This window comes from Papio anubis, chromosome 13 (assembly GCF_008728515.1).
Source record: "Papio anubis isolate 15944 chromosome 13, Panubis1.0, whole genome shotgun sequence".
In the NCBI taxonomy this organism is placed as follows: Eukaryota; Metazoa; Chordata; class Mammalia; order Primates; family Cercopithecidae; genus Papio; species Papio anubis.
Genome location: NC_044988.1, coordinates 90380320 through 90399164, shown reverse-complemented (window position 1 = coordinate 90399164; position 18845 = coordinate 90380320). Strand labels below are relative to the sequence as shown.

The 18845-nt window shown below is 38.3% G+C and overlaps 1 protein-coding gene and 1 long non-coding RNA gene across 3 annotated transcripts in view; both read left to right on the top strand.

Annotated features, from left to right (window-relative positions):
- The window catches only part of MEGF9 (multiple EGF like domains 9), a 114978-nt gene that overhangs the window by 3497 nt on the left and 92636 nt on the right, over positions 1-18845 (top strand). The window lies entirely within an intron of this gene.
- LOC116270067 overlaps positions 14419-18845 on the top strand; it is a 28941-nt gene continuing 24514 nt past the window's right edge. The window contains exon 1 of the long non-coding RNA XR_004177984.1: positions 14419-14458. This is a non-coding gene — a long non-coding RNA (uncharacterized LOC116270067). The remainder of the gene's footprint in view (positions 14459-18845) is intronic.

The window sequence follows — 18845 nt, the reverse complement described above, 5'->3', positions numbered from 1 at the left end:
TGTGTTTTAAATATTAGGTAGTTTGTACTTCTCTGTGAATTCAGTCTGGATTGCCAGTATCTAGTTCTCAGCGGCTAAACTGACTCTACCATGATCTGATCAAGTATGGAGCATGGGCTCCAGTTTGCTTTAAACAGAAAACATATCTCTTTGGCAGAAGGAAAACTTATAATTGAATTTGAGACAACTGGTTTGGCTTGCAAAGTTGGATTCCCTGGCATTTGAGAAGATGCTTGTACAGTATTTTTTAATTTCAACGTTCCTGTAAGAACTAAGTGCCATTGATAATATATTATTTGATTGGATAGGTCTTATAGATGCTTTTTGAATTAATAATAATTTCTTTCATGGAGATCTAGCTGGGAGCTCTTGCCTGCCCCTCAATTAGGACCCTTTTTTGTTTACATGGACACTGATCTGCAAACTGAAACTAATTGACCAGCAAGCAGGCACTTTTTCTCCCACAAACCCAGCAAAACATTCAGCTGATTGGTTGGCTGGGTAGGACTTTTTTTTCTTTTTTGAGACGGAGTTTCACTCCTGTTGCCCAGGCTGGAGTGCAATGGCGCGATCTCGGCTCTCCACAAGCTCCGTCTCCCGGGTTCAAGCGATTCTCCTGCCCCAGTCTCCCGAGTAGGTGGGATTACAGGCATGAGCCACAAAGCCCAGCTAATTTTGTATTTTTAGTAGAGACAGGGTTTCTCCATGTTGGTCAGGCTGGTCTTGGGCTCCCGACCTCAGGTGATCCGCCCACCTTGGCCTCCCAAAGTGCTGGAATTACAGGTTGTAAGCCACAGCACCTGGTCCTGGGTAGGACATTTTAAGCAGGGTGAAGAGAGATGCTGTGATACTAGAAGTAATAATAATCAGTAAGACACTGAGGTAATGACAAATGTTTGTTTGTTTGTTTGTTTCTGAGATGGAGTTTCGCTCTTGTTGCCCAGGCTAGAGTACAGTGGGGCGATTTCGGCTCACTGCCATCTCCGCCTCCTGGGTTCAAGCGATTCTCCTGCTTCAGCTTCCTCAGTTGCTGGGATCACAGGTGCACACCACCATGCCCGCCTAGTTTTTGTATTTTTAGTAGAGATGGGGTTTCACCACGTTGGCCAGGCTGGTCTCGAACTTCTGACCTCAGGTTATCCTCCCACCTCAGTCTCCCAAAGTGCTGAGATTATAGGCAAGAGCCACCGTGGGCTGGCCCAAATGTTTGATTTTTAAAATTATGGACCCTTAGGGTTAGACAGGACTTTAAATGCCACTACTTCCTAATGTGACTCTACATTTGAAGAAATATTTCCATAGGCTTAGCTGAAATTTCTTCTTTTAGTTAACTGATTGATCTGGCTCTGCCTGTTGGGACCATGCAGAAAAAGTTGGCTGTCTCTGTGCCTTGACAGCTCTTACAGATTTGGGGACAGGGATCATAATCCCTCTCAGTCTGGGCTAAATAGCTTCAGCTCCTTCAACTGGTCTTTATGTGACATGTTTTCAAATTTTCTCACTATCTTGGTTACTTCTCTTATAGTTTTTTTTGTTTTTTGTTTTGAGATGGAGTTCCATTCTGTTGCCCAGGCTGGAATGCGGTGGCGCCGTCTCAGCTCATTGCAACCTCTGCGTCATGGTTTCAGGCAATTCTCCTGCCTCAGCCTCCTGAGTAGCTGGAATTATAGTGCATGCCACCACGCCTCGCTACTTTTTGTATTTTTAGTAGAGACGGGATTTCACCATGTTGGCCAGGCTGGTCTGGAACTCCTGACCTCAAGTGATCGACCTCAGCTTCCGAAAATACTGGGATTACAGGCATGAGCCACTGTGCCTGGCCCTCTTCTAGTCTTTTTCAGTCTTTCTGTGTCTCTCCCAAAATGTGGAACAGAGCTGAATATAATACTCCAGATGTGCTCTAACCAGCTTGTAGCAGAGAGGGCAGTTGCCTCATTCCTTCTGGATGGGATACTGATGTTGGTGCGGTTAGTTCCTAATCACGGTAGCTTTTTGGCAGCCACATTATGTTGTTGACTCATTGAGCCCATTAAGATTGCTAAGGTCTATTAAAATTTATTTATTTTTAAATATGTGCTAGGTGAGTCTCCTTTCATTCTGGACTTGGAAATTCTTATAATTTTCTAAAGTATGATCTGAGACTTTACTAAATTTATAAGATTGATTGTGTTAAATTCAATTATCCTTTTAGATCCCAAGTTTGTTAGTGTACTCCACCCAGTTTATTTGCATTTACCTACAGGGTGTTCCTATAGACAGAGTCTATGGACAAGTTAGGGCAGATTATTCTTACCTCATAGGGAAGAGTGAATTTACAGATGATAAAATAATTTGGAAGGTAAAGGATAATAATTTAGATTAGTTTTGAAGGGTTTCTTTCAGCTCTAAAGTTCTGTGATGGTTTGGTCTGCATGATTCAAGGCATATTTATGCCCCACAAAGAACCTTAATTATTTCTTTGTTATCTAAGTGATGAGAATAGACTTTGTTTAAGCAAGCCCTAGAATTTAGAACTTGAAAACTCTGACTACCGTGACATGTAAACAAAATATTACAGATGGATTATTTATTTTTGTTTGTTTGTTTTTTTTTTTTGGAGACGGGAGTCTTGCTCTGTCACCAGGCTGGAGTGCAGTGGCACCATCTTGGATCGCTACAACCTCCGCCTCCCCGGTTCAAGCGATTCTCCTGCCTTAGCCTCCCGAGTAGCTGGGACTACAGGCCCTTGCCGCCACACCCAGCTAATTTACTTATTTCTTGTATTTTAGTAGAAACGGGGTTTCACCATGTTGCCTAGGCTGGTCTCAAACTCCTGAGCTCAGGCAATCCTCCCACCTCGGCCTCCCAAAGTGCTAGGATCACAGGCATGAGCCACCACGCCCAGCCTGTCTTTTTTTTTTTTTTTTCAGACAGAGTCTCAGTTGCCCAGGCTGGAGTGCAGTGGCACCATCTTGGCTCACTGCAGCCTCTGCCTCCCAGCTTCAAGCAATTCTCCTGTTTCATCCTCCTGAGTAGCTGGGACCACAGGCATGTGCCACCACACCCAACTAACTTTCTTGTATTTTTAGTAGAGATGGGGTTTCACCATGTTGGTCAGGCTAGTCTTGAACTCCTGACGTCAGATGATCTGCCTGCCTCAGCTTCCCAAAGTGCTGGGATTACAGGTGTGAGCCACCGCGCCCGGCAAAGATGGATTATATTTGAAAAGAACATCCTGGAAATGTAGGACCTAGGAATATAGGACCCTTCTAACTGTATTGGGAAATGTTTTCCTCATCCTAATATTCTCTAATACTAGATTCAGGATCTTACTTACTTGTGTTTCTTTAAGAAGATGCCATTTATTTTAAGGAAATACAAACTGTCTAGGCTTCAAAGTTAACATAGACCCACAGTCTTTTATCTAAAACCTCTGGGTTGGATGTGTTTCAGAATTTAGATTTTTTCATTTTTTCATAAATACATTCCAGTGAATTGGGGGCAGCATCTTGTAATCAAACACATTAAGATATCTGCAGCAAAATGCACATATCTGTACACTAAGTAGGATAAATAAAGACTACCAGTAGCCTTTGCTCAGGTCAGGTTTTATTTGCATTTGCTCAGGTCAGGTTTTGTTGCCAAACGTATTCAGGGTAGGTCAGATATTTGCCACCAAATGAGTTACAGGAAAATTTGTAGTTTCACAGCTTCTGGTATTGAGCATCAGATTTGAGGGACTGTGGACTATTGTAATAGTAATTACAAACATACTATGTTCCTGGCACTGTTCTACGTGCCTTATGTATATTAAGTCATTTAATCTCCAAAACAGGAACTACTGAGTTAGTTACTGTTATTATCCTCATTTTATAGATAAGGAAATTGAGTTCCGTAGAAGCCCAGCTCTGGCAGAACCTACATTCAAACCTAGTGGGTCTAGCTCCAGAATCCATATTATTGGCATTTAAAGAAACCAACTGTCTAGAAGAGTAGGAAACCATTTTGCTAAAAATAATTGGTCCTTAGATATTAATCTGGGAAAATTTCTACTCTTCCTTGGCTTTTACTGTGTTCGTTCCACTGTGTGCTATTCATTCATCTCCCCGAATTTTCTTTCTTTCTGTTTTGTTTTTGTTTTTGTTTTTGTTTTTTTGAGACAGGGTCTCACTCTGTCTCCCAGGCTGGAGTGCTGCAGCACGATCATGGCTCACTGCAGCCTCAACCTCCTGGGCTCAAATGATTCTCTCACCTCAACCTCCAGAGTAGTTGGGACTGCAGGCACGCACCACCGCAGCCAGCTGGTTTTTGTATTTTTAGTAGAGATGGGATTTTGCCATGTTGCCCAAGCTAGTCTGGAACTCCTGAACTCAAGCAATCCACCCACCTTGGCCTTCCAAAGTACTGGGATTACAGGTGTGAGTCCCCGCGCCCAGCCACCTCCCTGAATTTTTTGTTTGACAATGTTTTACAATTGTTATATTAAATTGTAGCTCTTATTGTTTCATTAATTAGGTTCTAAGTTTCTCTGTGATGGAGAGATTTGTTTATATTTTTTGTGGGGCCCAGCCCAGGGACTTCTAAATTTATCATACCTTATGCCTGGCCTAAGTGCTGAAGTTTCTGTAGAAATTCCTTAGTCTGATTAGTTTCTGGAGCAGCATAAACTCCAGAACATTAGTTTCAAATCTTCTGAATTATGTCCCCAGGAAGCCTCCTGCCTAGTTGAAAATGTACACATTGAAATAGTCTGACTAGGACTTTTTATCTTTATTTTTTTAAAAGACCCCTAAAATTAAAGTGTGTGTAACTTTTCATCTTAGCATTTCTAAACGTGTATATTAACTTCCAGATGTTCTGGCACCCTTATAAAAAGAATGGAAGAAAAGTATTGCAGTGCTGTTTTTACTGAGGAGTCCATTATGGGTGGAGAGAGTTCTGCTGTAGGGTACTTAATAGATCAGAAGAAAATAAAAATGTAAGACCTTGTTTAGCTGAAAGACAGTGTTAGATGATATTTTAAGTTATAAATAGCTTTAATCCTTGATTTTTGCCTTTATCTTGATTTTTGTGTGTTTTTTTTTTTTTAGGTGTGATACAAAAATCCTTATTAGTAATATTGACAGTGTATTATAGGGACCGCTTCTTGATCACTTAGTCTTTTTTTCAAGTATACATTTTGATTTATCTGTTTTTGACTAGAAATGACTACCCTGAATGCCCTGGTAACTTTAAAGGAGGATTTCTAAAAATGTGATGAAGAAGATACAGATTATGTCTGGACGCCTACGTTTGAATCATAGTAAAGGTTTACTTAAAGTAATTATCCTTTTGGATGTATCTCTGTGAGTACCTGTGATAAATTTGTATCAAAATAATCTCTCTCATAATATCACTGTTCTACAGATAATTATTGTCAGAAAAAGTCTTTCCCTATTATTTTGTCTTCATTGGAAAAAACAAAAACAAAAACAACCTTTCTTCCATTCTCCTTGCTCATTTTTTTTCAATTTAAAGTCTTCTATCTGTTCCTCTCACTCATATCTTTTATTTTCAGCCCCATCTATTCTTTCCATGATCTTTAAGGAACCAAATTACCCTCTCTGTTTAACAATTTACCACTTTGTCCTCCTTCAGTGCTTCCTCAAAGCCTAATTCTTCCAAGACATCTTTCTAGATGAACAAAAAGTCCTTGAAGATGTGTTAGTGTCAGCATGCATGGCGTTGAACAGTTTGCACTGAGAACAAAATCTGTCTTTCTCTGTGACTTTGACTTTTTTCCTATTGATTTGTTTTAGTCTAATTTAGATTATGAAGCCTTCTTATTATGAAAATGTCATCATTTGTACCATATTCAGAACATGGTATTCTCTCTTTTTGGAAAAAAATGGAGAAAATATTTTCTTTTTTCGCTGGGGTCTTCTTTATTGTCCAACTTACACCCCCCCATCCCCTGCCACCTTCTTCTGAGGAACCATAAAGAAAAAACTTTCAAAACAGAAGTTATCTGGCTCTAAAAAAAATTAAGTACTTTGAAGAAGTAGCAAATTTATTTTCCTATTTATGAATAACATGGACTGTTTTTGTTGGTAGGTGGTTTTGAGATGCATACCAGTATAATTAATTTGGTTAAGAAACAAATGTTTGATCTTTTGAATGACAAAATTTCCCCATTAGAAATATAATTAAAGTTAGTAGTGAACAGAGTGCCTTTAATATTAATAATTAACAAGTGTACAGTGCACTATGGCTTACAAGGTGCTCTTAGAATGTCTAAGACCTTGCAATTCACATTTTGTTGATTTCTGCATATTATATTAATGAAAAGGGCTTATGTCCTCTGTTTGTACTCTTATTGGTGAATAGTGATCAAACCTTTATAGATTTTGGTGGGTTTCAGATTTGATATTTTGTATTTTAAACCATTGTCTTTTAAGTTGATTTTGTTAAGTATAAATCTTAGCTTGTTTAGCTGCCCATATTTATATGATGAATAAATGGTATTTGGAGAAGAGGACTGCTTGCTTTATATTTTCTTTCCTAAACACTATACAGGGCTGAATGTTGTGGAAAGAGTCCAGAAGTAACTGAAAGTAAATGGTGACAGAGGAAACAAGGTGAATTACAGAATTTGACTGGGAGGGCTCATGTGAATTTCATTTCTTTCTTTCTTTTTTTTTTTTTTTTTGAGACGCAGTCTTGCTCTGTTGCCCAGGCTGTAATGCAGTGGCGCGATCTCAGCTCACTGCAACCTCTGCCTCCTGGGTTCTAGCAGTTCTCCTGCCTCAGCCTTCCTAGTAGCTGGGATTACAGGTGCCTGGCACCATGTTTAGCTAATTTTTGTATTTTTAGAAGAGGTGGGGTTTTGCCATGTTGGCCAGGTTGGTCTGCTGACCTCAAGTGATCTGCCCGCCTTGGCCGCCCAAAGTGCTGGGATTACAGGTGTGAGCCACTGTGCCTGGCCTGAATTTCATTTCTTTGTATTGAAATATTTACTTCTTTCCTAGTGTAAGAATGTCTTTGGAATTATCTTTTTTTTTTTTTTTTTTTAGAAAGTCTCACTCTATCTCCCAGGCTGGAGTGCAGTGGTGCCATCTCGGCTCACTGCAACCTCTGCCTCTTAGGTTCAAGTGACTCTTCTCCCTCAGCCTCCCAAGTAGCTGGGATTACAGGTACCCATCACCACTCCCAGCTAATTTTTGTATTTTTAGTGGAGATGGGGTTTCACCATATTGGCTAGGCTGGTCTCAAACTCCTGACCTTAGGTGATCCACCCCTCTCGGCCTCCCAAAGTGCTGGGATTACAGGCATGAGCCACTGCGCCTGGCCCAGAATCTCTTTGGAATTATCTTAACCTGCTGTTTCAGTTGTACTGCCTCAAATCAGTGTTTTAATAGCAAAGAGACTTACACTCTCACCTCTCATTTTTAATCTGATATTTAACACTTTGGCAGGAAAGGTAACTAATGTTAACTGAACACGTATTATATGCCTGATTACCTATAAGGATTTTTTTACTTACATCATGTCATTTAATTCTTAAACAATGCAGTAGTTAAATCTTATTAGCCTTACTTTATGACTGGCAAACACTGGGATTCAGAAAGTTAAAGCAGTTTGCTCAAGCCTGTCAGGCTTACAGACTCCATGAAGGCAGGACTTCTGTTTGTTTTGTTCACAATTATACCTCTGCTGTCCAGCCCAGATACAGTCTTAATAAATATTTAGTGTTGAATTAGTGAAAAAGAAGGAACAGTTTGTAGGTATACTGGACATGCAGTGTATTCTTGAGGAAAATAATGTAATCATGCCTTTCTCTTTAGTTTAGAAATGAACATTTCTCTCACTCATAGTAATATGAAGAATAGTATGAGAACCTGCTTAGGGCAAGTGGAACTCCTTGAGATCTAGCTTATTATATTAATTATTCATTTTTTGTTATGTAACTTTTTCCCTTGTATTTTTCTTAAAGGAAGAACAACAATGGATAAATGAACATTTGATGACTTTTGTAGAAAGGGTAGCCAAGTTGCAAAACCTGAGCACTTGTCTGTAAGATGTGGGATCCTAAGTTCTTTCATTAGTTCTTTTACTAGTTCTCTATCTAGTAAAAGCAAGTAGTTTCATCTGTTAAATGAGTTAGACTAGATTTGTGATTTTTAAACAGTATTATTTGGGGACTTAGGGTTCCTCAGATGTGTTTGGGAACCATTATAGGGAGTGGAGAGGCCAACAGGTTTACTTCTGGACCTTTCACGCCCAACTCTCACCTCTCACCTCCACATCACCACCCACACTTACATCAGCTCTTCTCTCGTTTGGCTTATATTTTGGATTTGCCCTTTCAGTGAAGATTTTTGAAAGAGGAATTCTCCTACTCTCACATTTTATGCTAAATTTGGTAATTTATAAACGTACACTAAAATGTTTACATTATATTAAGTAGCAATATGCATAAAAGGAGAGAAATATACCAAAATAATAATTGGTTAAATCTAAGTAATGGGATTATGGGTAATTTTAATTATCTTCTTTGTGTTTTTCTGAATTTTTAAAGTTTTTTCAATGACTATATCCAATTCTAATTTTATAGTCTTAAAAATAAATGAATAACATTTAAAAATGAATAAAAAGTTTTGATAAGCTTGGTAAGTCTTTACTTATATAAGATCAAGTCAGATGATATTACCCAGGGCAACTTATAATTTCTGTCATTGACTAAGCAAGTTTGATCTATATCAGGGTATTTGTTTAAGTGAGTCAGGGTTTTGAAGAAAGGAAACTATTCCTGAGGGCTGACAAATCTTAAACATAGAGTAGGAATGACATATCTAAGATTTGGTACCTTTAGGCAAAGTTTAACTGAGATCTTCAGCAGAGGCTGAAAATTGAGAGCTGGCTCTTTCTCCATTTCATTTTGTCTAGATAATTTTTTAATTAATTAAATTATTTATTTATTTATTTTTAGAGACAGAGTCTCGCTCTGTCGCCCAGGCTGGAGTGCAGTGGCATGATCTCGGCTCACTGCAAGCTCTGCCTCCCGGGTTCACGCCATTCTCCTGCCTTAGCCTCCCGAGTAGCTGGAACTACAGGCGCCCACCACCAAGCCTGGCTAATTTTTGTATTTTTAGTAGAGATGGGGTTTCAGCGTGTTAGCCAGGATGGTCTCAATCTCCTAACCTTGTGATCCACCTGCTCGGCCTCCCAAAGTGCTAGGATTACAGGCGTGAGCCACCGTGTCCCGCCTTGTCTAGGTAATTAAAGCATGCACTTTAACGTTACCTAAAGTAGCTTTTTGAAATTGATCTTGTTTAGATTGTGCAAAATTTGAATTCATGGCATTGTTCATAGTCTTTATCAATATATTTGATTATTTCTTCCTTAAAGTTACTGAGCCCCCAAAAGTTTGGTTTCAGTCTGTCCATATGTTTTCCAATTAGATCAGATGGGATTGCTGTTATACTGGTAATATAACAGCTGTTCTATATGATACCTCACCAGGGAGACAGCTAAGCTCTAAGGGAAGGGGAAATTTATTCATTTGGAAAAAGGAATGCATTCTGCCTACTCACAGGGAAAGTGATAAGGAGTAGGAATGTTGTCAACCTGGCTGGAGAATGTTAAATAACCTTTATTTACTAAATATTAGACCCTTTAGATAACTGAGTCTGAAAACTTATTTCAGTCTTGCATGCTTCCAAGAAACTGGCATATTATCACAAATCTTATTAGATTTTTATCATTTATTTTTTAATAATCTAGTGCTTTTACTTTATGTGAGCAAAAGGAAGAGATGAGAAGTAGTAGTGTTGTTAACTACAAGGAGGATATCATATTTCCTACTCCTTTTTAAATTTGGAATTTTTTTTCTTTTTCTTGAGACAGGGTTGCACTCTGTCACCCAGCCTGGAATGCAGTGGCGTGATTGTGGCTCACTGTAGCCTTGACCTCCTGGGTTCAAGTGATCGTCTCACCTCAGCCTCCCAAGTAGCTGGGACTACAGGCATGCGCCACCATGCCTGGCTAATTTTTTGTAAACATTAATTTCTTCCTTTTTTTTTTTTGTAGAGACAGGGTTTCACCATGTTGCCCAGGCTAGTCTCAAATTCCTGGGCTCAAGCGATCAGCCCACCTCATTCTTTGGTGTTGAGATTACAGGCGTGAACCACTGTGCCTGGCCTGGAAATGGTCTTTAAAGATAAAATTTCTTTAAAAATATTCTAGGAAAAGTTTAGATGTTATTCACTCTGAAGGAAATTGGATAACTTGAATAGGTTTTTAGATTCTCTTAAGTCCTATTAATCATTATAGGGATCAGGAAGAGTTATTGGAAATAATGGGGGGAAAGGACTTGCTTTCCAATATATTTATCCTGTTGTGTTTGTTTATTGAGTCTTGATGAGAGGAAGGCATTGGACTTTTTCCAGTGTAGATTTTTCTGTGATTTTATATTTATTGTAATCCTAGAGTGTGTTTTATCAGTTCTATATGAATAGCACTAACAGCATAGTCCCACCATCTATTGATGTTGTGTGGGTTATTGAGTAGTTATAAAGTGTACCAAAAACCCAAAGCAATCTAGCTATTGTGTATTATTATACTAAATTGTTGGTGTATTGCCTGCAAACCTATCCTGTTCAACTGGTTTTAGTTTTTAAGTTAGTTTGTTGCTTCAACTTGTCCACAAAGGCAGGGCTGGAAGGTCCAGCTAATCAGTGGAATTGAAATCAGAAGAACTAAATTGTAGTCTTTCTATTCACTTTTTGAGTTATTGAATACATTTTTTGATGACTCTATGACTTAGTTTCCCAGACTATAAAATGAAACTTAATTCTAGTCACCAGTGGTTTTTGAGAAGTAACACATGTAAACTACTTTTGACTTTCTCAGACATAAAGGCTTTAATATTCTTTCCAGATTACATGGTTTATATTAGCTTATAATATAATGTGATCAAGATAGCTTTGATTAAACACAACAAAGAAATAAACACATGCATTTATATGTGGTTTCTTTACACAAAATATATTTTTATGCTATTTTGTAGTTGACATATTTGTATAATTTAAAAATTATGGTATTTTCCAAAGGTTTGGGGTCCTTTAGTATTATTTTTCTTCCCCACTACCTTGAGAAAACAAAATAATCTTTATCTCACATTAAACTCACAACATACATAAGTTGTGCTTTATGTAATATTATTTTTGGTTGATCTGTTTAGAATGGATTCTACTTACTTTTGTTTGTTTTTTTTTTTAAGAAACAAGGTCTCACTCTTTCACCCAGGTTGGAGTACAGTAGTGTGATTGTAGCTTACTGCAGCCTCGAACTCCTGGGCTCAGGTGATCCTCCCAAATCAGCCTCCTGAGTAGTTGGGACTACAGGCATGTGCCACCATGCTCAGCTAATTAAAAAAAAAAAGATTGTAGACATGGGGTCCCGCTATATTGCCCAGGCTGGTATTAAACTCCTGGCTTCAAGCAGTCTTCCCACCACAGCCTCACAAAGTGTTGGCATTACAGGTGTGAGCCACTGCACCTGGCCAGTTTTTTTACAATTATAAAAATAATCGATGTTCATTTTCTACAATGTTTATTGTAGAAAACATAAATGTGAAAACAGAACATGAACCCCGAGATAACTAAAAGTAATTATTTAGTGGTAACTATGGAATATTTTTAACATCAATATTTTAACCCCCTCCCTGCCATTGAGATAATTCTGTTTGGAAGTATTGCTTTGAAACCGCTCTTTAACGTATTTGAAACATTTTAATGTTTTGAAGTGGGACATCTTTCAAATGGAAATGAAAGTAGTACTGTTGGTACTATTTCTGTTATTTAAATCATCAAACTTTAAGTGCTTACTATGTTCAATTTACTATGTTAGGTATCTTAATAGAGAAAAAAGCTGTCCCATAAAGCTCTTTTAAAATCACTGATTGAGTTTAATATTTTATTACTGCATATATTGCTTCATTTCTCACAATAATAAATGAGATCACTTACTTGTTGTGAAAACAGAGGTGCAAGTAGGATTTAACACTCTTCTGAAGACAAATATAAGACAGATCAAAATGTGAAAAAATTCACCACATTTAAATTATTTGTCATGTCACCAAAAAGAACGTAAATCTATTTTGATCTAAGACTCCATATGATGCTTTACTCGAGACTTGGTACTCCTTGACAGAATCAAGTCAGTGACTGTTTTTCTTGTGTCTGCTCCAGCACAGACATGATTTGTCTTTGGTTCCCGTGGCCCCCGAAAGCCCAAAGCAGCCTGGAACAAAGCCAGGCATTTGGTATTTTTCAGTACTGTGGTGAGAGAAGACAAGGTACCCATCTGCCTGGCTTGTGCATTGCCAAAAGGCCTAGGTGCTACCCTAAAGAATATGCCAGAGAATAACTCTGGCCTTTAGGAAACTGGTAATGATTACTCTTCTCTGAATTTTGAACTTTGAAATCCAAGCAGTAATGAATCATAGTGTTATTGAGAGAGGATTAAATTGATCAATGCATGCAAAACCCTTAATTCAGCAGTGCTTAACAACCAGCACATACATTAATCATCAGCACATAGTAAACACTCAAAACAGTTTTTGAAAAGCAGGGATTTTTCAAAGACAGCAGTAGAACTTTGTTAATTCTAGATTAATTAATTTACTGACTTCTATCATATAATCCGTAGACTGGTAACACGTTGGTAATCAGAAATACTTGCATATCAACTCTCTAATAGGTGGTTCTAAGATGGAGGGTAGGAACAATATGCTTGAGGCAAAGGCTACCTTCTATCCTTCCAGAATGGCCCAGGTCAAGCTAGAATTATCCTGTGTCATGTTGCCAGATACAACAGTAATGATACTGCTCAGAACTGGACTAAATGGAAGACATTTTAAAAAGGCAAATGCAAAGATGGGAATCCCCAAAACAGCCATTGTCCAGTGGGTATATACTCCTTGGGATCTTATGTAGGCCCTAGCTACAAATGACCTAGTAAAGTAAAAATAAAATTGGGCTTATAGAAAGATGTGACCACTCAGTTTTATGTTGGTAGCACATTGATATACACCTATTATAACCTATTAAAACTTATACTTTCTAACCTTACATAGTTGCATACAGGTGCAAGTCACATAATCTTCTTGGGCTTCTATACTATCTTCTGAAACATGAGTATAATAGTAACCTACCAAATAAGGTTCTTGGGTGTTGGGCCTAGAATTCAGAACTAGCCCTCTGACTCAAATCTGTGCCCCTTTTTTCCTTTGATGAAACTGTGCTACATTGCCAAAGCAGATGGGAGTAGCAGAAAATGAAGTAAAGCATTTAGTAGTTACAGAGCACATTTTGGGTTCTGTTTTTTTTTTTTTTTTTTTTACCTCCCCTATCCTCCTCCAGCAAACTCATACATTTTCTCTCTCAGCGCTGGTTCTGAGATGTACACAGTGATCTAGATTTGCTTTCAGTAGCTGCTGTGAAAATCAAAATTAGATCAAAGAGTGTTTCTTGAAGGCAGATATGGGTGAGGCGTGGAGGTTGGGAGAGGAGATAATGGTGGAAATTAAATGAGGGTAAGCAGGTAGAAAAGCATGGCAAATATAAAGCAGAACTGAATAGTAACTATGTGATTGTCTATTCAGCACAAAGAGGATTGGTGCTAACAAGAGACAATGTAATGCTTATCAGCATTTAGCAATAATACCACATACTGTGAAATGGTAGTATTGATTGTTTGTGACTTGACAATAAAACCTTTCATCTTTAACATAATATGGACTCTAGACGAAGATGCTAATGCATAACAATATTTTGTAAAAAAAAAAAAAAAAAAAAAAAAAGTGACATTCGATTATATAAAAGTCATAGAATAGGCTGGGTGCGGTGGCTCATGCCTGTAATCCCAGCACTTTGTGAGGCTGAGAGGACCAGATCACTTGAGCCCAGAAGTTTGAGACCCGCCCGGGCAACATGGTGAAAATCCTTCTCTACAAAAAATGCAAAAACTAGCTGGGTATAGTGGCTTGCGCCTGTAGTCCCAGCTACTTGGGATGCTGAGGTGGGAGGATTGCTTTCGCCCAGGAGGCAGAGGTTGCAGTGAGCCAAGATCATCCCACTGTATTCCAGCCTGGGTGACAGAGTGAGACCCTGTCTTCAAAAAAAGAAAGAAAGGTCATAGAATATCAGACTTGCAAATGTGATTCATACTCTGCCATTCATTTCAGGGTGCATTCCCCTTCCCTATTTTGTTTTTTTTTTGTTTTTTTGGTTTTTTTTTTGAGACGGAGTCTCGCTCTGTCACCCAGGCTGGAGTGCAGTGGCCGGATCTCAGCTCACTGCAAGCTCTGCCTCCCGGGTTTACGCCATTCTCCTGCCTCAGCCTCCCGAGTAGCTGGGACTACAGGCGCCCGCCACCTCGCCCGGCTAGTTTTTTGTATTTTTAGTAGAGACGGGGTTTCACCATGTTAGCCAGGATGGTCTCGATCTCCTGACCTTGTGATCCGCCCGTCTCGGCCTCCCAAAGTGCTGGGATTACAGGCTTGAGCCACCGCGCCCGGCCTCCCCTTCCCTATTTTGTAAACTTCCCTCCTTACTCAAAGGTTAGTTATCTCTCAGATGAGACAAAGGAGCAGCTGTTATTCAACTCTAGACCCGACCTCATTTAATCTAGTTGGAAAACATATTGACAGATGATATGCAAAATTTTGGAAGATTTATGTTTATTAGAAAAAATGAAATAGCTTCAGTTTGGTATCCATACTGAACAATAACAATAATATTACATCCTACAGGTACATAAGTATAGTGGTCAGATCATACTATACAACTACAGATGTGGAGAATACACATATAATGCAAAAGCTAATCATACTTGCCTAGTTAGTCATTTAATATAGTATTTATGTTTCACTATACTTGTCCTATTACTCACTATTAAAGTGAGCCCAGCCCATACAACTCAAGTTCTTTGGTATGATTTAAAACTCCAAGATGTCTGCCATCCTCATTTCCTGTACTCTTCCCCTTGTGCTTTAAACTCTAGCAGACTCAAATGGCTTATATTTTCCTTCAAGTACTATGCTTATGTTCATTATCATTATTAATAAAGCAATCATCTGTGAAGGTCTTACTCTTTGTCAGATACTAAAAGCGTTAAATGAATTTCCATGACCTCATTTAATTACCAAAAGAACCTAATAAAAAATTTGTATTATTATCCCCACTCTACTAAGCAGGAATTGAGGTTTTGAGAGTTTAAATACACAAAGCAGGGTTTCATAGCTAGTACAATGTAGAACCTTGATTCAAATTCAGATCTGTTTAGCTTTAGAGCTGCCTATCCTAATCACTAAGTTAACTAGACTCTCCTTGTTTTGCATATGCTGTTCCCTCTACCTGGGATGCCCTACTCTTCAGTTTCAATAGGGGTCTTAATTCTAAGCAATAGAAATCATTTATTGATTCAATTAGGATTGAAATTTTTTAAAAGGATATTGAGGAGTTCACACAATCTCCAGAGGTACCAAATTCAGGCCATGGAGTTAGAGGTAATAGTCAATTTTGTCCATTGAATATATTATGCCACTGACATCACCACTCACACTGCTAACCTTGGGTACTGGATGTTAGAACAAGTGCTACTGCCACTTATCATACTCCATCCATCTCCCTGTTTGCCACCAGAGAGAGGGCCTCCTGTTCATTCCTTTGAATCGTTAGTTTCTAATTCCAAGCCAGGTAAAGGTGCATCTGATTGTTGGAACCTCAATGACTGGCCCATGGCCTGGCTGCAGGGAAGGCCAGGAAAACAAGAATCTGACATTATGAACCTGTGTGATGGGGTATCAAGCCTTAAAATATGGAGAATTCCTCCAAATAGGAAGGGATCCTGAGAATGGTGAGAAATTATACTATGATACTTAGGCTGCCAGAAAGAATGGCACATGTCTACCCACACCGTTTCTTTGGCTACCTGCAAACTTATTTGTCCTTTAAAAACATCCTTGCAGTCTCCTATTATAACTTATACTTTCTAACATTACATCATTTTTGATTACTTGCTTTTTTTTTCTTTTTTGAGATGGAGTCTTGCACTGTCACCCAGACTGGAGTGCAGTGGTGTGATCTTTGCTCACTGCAACCTTCACCTCCCAGATTCAAGCGATTCTCCTGCCTCAGCCTCCTGAGTAACTGGGATTACAGGCACCCGCCACCACTCCTAGCTAATTTTTTGTATTTTTAGTAGAGACGGGGTTTCACCATTTTGGCCAGGCTGCTCTTGAACTCCTGACCTCGTGATTTGCCCACCTTGGCCTCCCAAAGTGCTGGGATTACAGGCGTGAGCTACCGCGTCCGGCCTTTTGATTACTTGCTTTTTAAGGACTCTTAAGTATTACTTGTCTATGTAACTGACTCCTCTATACCTTTTCTCAAGTAGGCTGTTGGCTATGTCTTGTTGATGTTGGTACTCCCCAACATGTACATAGGATAGTGTTCAGCATGTAGTAAATACTAAATAAATGATTGAACAGCATTAGTGCATAAATTGTCCCTACTCACCACTAGCACTAGAATGTAAGGTCCATAACAGGCAGGGGTTTTTGTCTTTGTCTCTCTCTCTCTCTCTCTCTCTCTTTTAAACCACCATATGGCCAGCACCTAGATTAATTCCCAGCATGTGGTAGGTCTGTGGTAAATATTTGTTAATGAATACTCCTAAATAGTAAATTATTTATCTCTGGGAGTGATGCTGTCAAAAAGGCCTTTGAATGTGAATGGGAAATTCAAAGCACTATATTATAATATACAACTAGACCACAAACAGTGAGGACAGAAACTGCGTTATTCATCTTTGGTTACCTCTTGTTCCTATCCAGAAACATACAGAAAAGGGCAATTTGAAATTCTTTCCTAGACCTACCATGATAGTCACTATCCTCAAAAATTGACTGAAGTACCTACCATACCGGCTAAACATGAAACATTCTTTTTGGTCTCCTTTTGTATATAACCAGTTGTATCCTGAGATTGCATCTACTCTGGGAAGAAAAGGCTGTTGGGCAAACTGTCTTGTACTTATGTTTAAAAAAGTAGCATAACCTAGGGCAGTAGCATCTCACTTTGAAGAAATGAAGAAGTGGAGGTCCATAATTGTGAAATGATTCATATAAATGTAAAATACTTAGAATTCTTGGCATAAATTGGCCTTCTAAATATTAGCTGTACTTTTTATTGTATATTGAAAACTTAGTATTTCAGACTTTTTACTTCACTGCTTCCAGTCCTTTTAAATTCATTACCTGTAATCCTCTCAATTCTGTTGATAAACAATGTTACCCTAGTTTACAAATAAAGAACCTGAATCTAAGATGAGGTTGTTTGCCCAAAGGTTACACAGCTGAGAAGTGCTATTTGGCTGGGATTCAAACGCAGATCTATCTTATTTTTTAAGTTCTTTCTAGCATGACAAAATAACATGCTAAATGTAGGTTGAGTTTAATGTGTTCTATTATATTCTTCTAACCACTGTTAGTTTTAATACATCTTTTGCCCCCGCCACCTTTGCTTCTCTTTTCTGATTTGTAGTCATTATTTTACTGTCCATGTCATAAATTTGTTTACTACTCTCTTCAGTTTGTCTCCTGATTCTTCAGAGTAGAAAGTATACATTTTACCCAAAAGAAAAAGCACATCCTTACATACTGCTCTGTCCATTTTACTTTTGCCTTTATTTTTTTGTTAGCCTAATTCTTTTGTACAGTGGATTGGTTTCCAGAGGGAAGACTTAGATATCTATTATGAGTCAGATGAGTAAACTTATACATTAGCCAGGATGACATTTAAGGGCTAATAGCGTACATCCCCAAACTAAGAGTCATTTTAGCCAGTGTAAAAGATGAAACACAAGTTGGTCAGAAATAGAGACAATAGCAAGTAATGATATTGAGTTGCTACAAATGCTTTGCAACCTAGTAATGTACTTTTATGTGTATCAATTATTTTTAACTTGTGCATAATACTGAAAAATTCCAAATGGATTCCAGACATTTATTGCAAACCAAAAATTTACTTAAACTTGCTGTTTTAGAGAATTATTTTTCTTAGCATATGGTCTTTCTTGTTCATAACAAGCCTTTTAACAGTTTATCAGAATGTAAGCATTTCTCTTTGCTGTATTTCTTTTAGTTGATGATCTTGTGTAATAGGGCACTCATTTAGAAATATACACACTTAAAATCAATGTTTAAATGGTCTTCAGGGACTAAAGCCACAAGCAGCAGGATGCTGTTGCTGTTGCATTCTGTTTCCTTATTGCTTAACCAATCTGCAATGGTGTCATCCTCTTTTTCCTTCTTCTTCTTCTTTTTTTTTTTTGGTTAACCAGACCAAATTTCAGATCCTCTTTATTTTTTCTTGCCATGCTCAAATTGGTCTTTAACAATGCTTCACTAAAGTGCTTCTGTTTGACTTTACATTTATTTAAGTAATAAAGAAAAGGGTGTGCTTTTATCAATAAGTTTACACTGGGCTTTCTGTTATACAAAATAAGGTTCTTTTACGTTCATCAGATCTTTGTTCATCACCCACTGTGCACCTAGCTGGGCTAGATAGATACTGGAAAGACAAATAAGACCTGGTTTCTGTCATTGAGAACATAGCGAAGGATATGGAAAATTAGACTACAGAATGGTAAGTTCTATCATAGTGGTATGTACTACAGAAGCAGAGAGAGTCCGGACTCCTTACCCAGACTTTTAGGGGATGAAGGACAATGTCAGGAAAGGCTTTCTGAGGGAAGTTTTCTCTGAGCTGAGTCTTGAGAACAAATAGGAATTATTCAGGTAGAAGAGGGGGAGGACACTG